Consider the following 2328-nt stretch of genomic DNA (forward strand, 5'->3'; position numbering starts at 1 on the left):
TGTGTGAGGAAGGACACTGGTATATGTGTAATATTTTTTCACTTGTGCTTGGCTTTTCATCATGAAGGTGTTGAAAATAAAATGAATTCTCTACGAAATTCATAATAAACAATAAATGCATGGCAAAAATTACCAGACAGATTGGTTTTTATAATATAAAAATATTACAAAATTTCAATAACATTTTCAGGATAGAAATGTATTTAATTTAAAGTTCATATTAAATTTGTTGATTTAATTATTATAACACCTTAAATACACAAATATGGGTTCACACAGTTTGTTCATAATATTAGTTAATTAGTTCCTTGATATAATAGTTTCAATATAATTGCATATATATTTTAGAATATTTCAGAAAATAATCTCAAATTTGCTCAAAAATTTAGAAACAAATTATATGTAAAATTCAATAAAGCTTTAAAAATATATTTTAAAAAACATTAAAAAAAAGTCAAATTTAATAAAGCTTTAAAAATATATTTTAAAAAACATTAAAAGAAATTGAGTTTTATTTACTTCGACCCTTTAAAAAACAGCATGAACCTGGAAATGGTAACAAGTTTCTTACTTATCAATAGATACATCTAACTGCCATAAGTCACCATATTAAATATTAAGAATGTTTGATACAAAATCATTTTAATATCGGAAGAAAGAACCTTGTGTTAAAAAATAAAGAAAGAAGGTACGTTTTGTTAAAAACAAAATTAAAAAGTATGTTTTTTATGATTTTTTTTAAACGATAATATTTTAAATGAATGCTTTTAATCCTGATCTAATATATAAACACATTACATATTGAAATTAAATAATTTTTTTTTTCGATTTATACTAGTGTTGTACGTTTTGTTAAGCACCAATTTTTTTATAACCCATTTACTTAGTAAAAAAATTAAAAAAAAATTTGATAACTGGATTGTTTCTAGAAGATTTCAACCCAAATATTATAAAAATACCAAAATGCCAATTTTTGAAAAAATGCGTAAAGGTACCTTTTGTTCTGCTGCTCCTCAAATGTGTTTTTAGTTTTTCAATAAACCTATATTTCTGTGGTCGTATGGAAAAACTACATAACTCTATTTGTTGAAAACACGAGAAAAACACACTTAACGTTTTAAACATATTTCACTAATTATGTAATATGAACTTATGTTATTATGCATGCGCATTAAACAAAAAATAATTTTAAATAATGCTAAAGATTTCTGGTTCCATTGAACTCATTTTTGGACATTAACACTGTTTTTTTTTTCAAAAAATGGTTACCTAGTTTTTAAAAAAAAAACATTTTTTTTTAAATTTTTTTTTGATATTTTACGGAATTAATGCAACTTTAGAAATCTATTGTGCAAAAACATTAACTATATGACTCAGCATGTTAATTTACCCGTTTTTTATGAAAAAAATCCAGTTACTTAGTTTTTTAAAAAAATAAGCCGAGATTTTTGTGACCCGAATTTGTTCTATTTCGCTCTTTCTATCTTAGTTTTCTAAACAATGTCGTTTTAAACTTAAATTTTTTCTGTTATTTAAGAAACTATGGAGTTACTTGTTTTAAAATTAAATAACTTTTAAATGAGAAACTGTATCAAAATTTCGATCGGTCAGAGTGATAGTAAATGAAACGCACTTTCCATTTTTGGTGTTATCTCAATTTTCTCAAAAAGTGGAGTTAACTAGTTTTTCCATACGACCGACCACAGATTTATTATTATATAGGTTAAATATAATTCCTTGAAATTAACTTTTTAACAATATTTTTTATAACAAATTTTGTGTAAACTTTTCAGGCCTTTTGCCACATTTTTCATTAACTATCTTTACATATGTGACGTATACTTAATAAATAATTTCAATACATATCATAATAATCATACGTCACATATGTTCATATATTCCTTAAAATAATTACCATATGTGACGTATGAGTGTTGCACAAATATTAAAATATTAATCATACTTTTGAAGTCCACTGCAAATGCTTGGAATTTTTTATATGTTATTTTTCAAAAATTGTATCAAGATTTAATTAAAATTATAAGGACGAAAGCTACTATAATTTTATTTAAATAAATAAAAATAATATCGCACACACAGTTCAAAAGTGACACAACTCAAAATTTTAGTTTTTCAGAAATCGCAAAAAATTATATACCAATTGAAACATAATTAAAGACATAACTGTTATTTAGCAACAGTTAACAACAATAAAATTTATTTTTTTTAGATAAACAACTGTATTGGGCATAATTTAAGCATATACACCCGAAAAATTAATTTTGAGTTGTGTCACTTTTGAACTGGGTGTGCGATATATCGGGCCTA

The sequence above is a fragment of the Calliphora vicina genome, chromosome 1, assembly GCF_958450345.1.
Source record: "Calliphora vicina chromosome 1, idCalVici1.1, whole genome shotgun sequence".
Classification (NCBI taxonomy): domain Eukaryota; kingdom Metazoa; phylum Arthropoda; class Insecta; order Diptera; family Calliphoridae; genus Calliphora; species Calliphora vicina.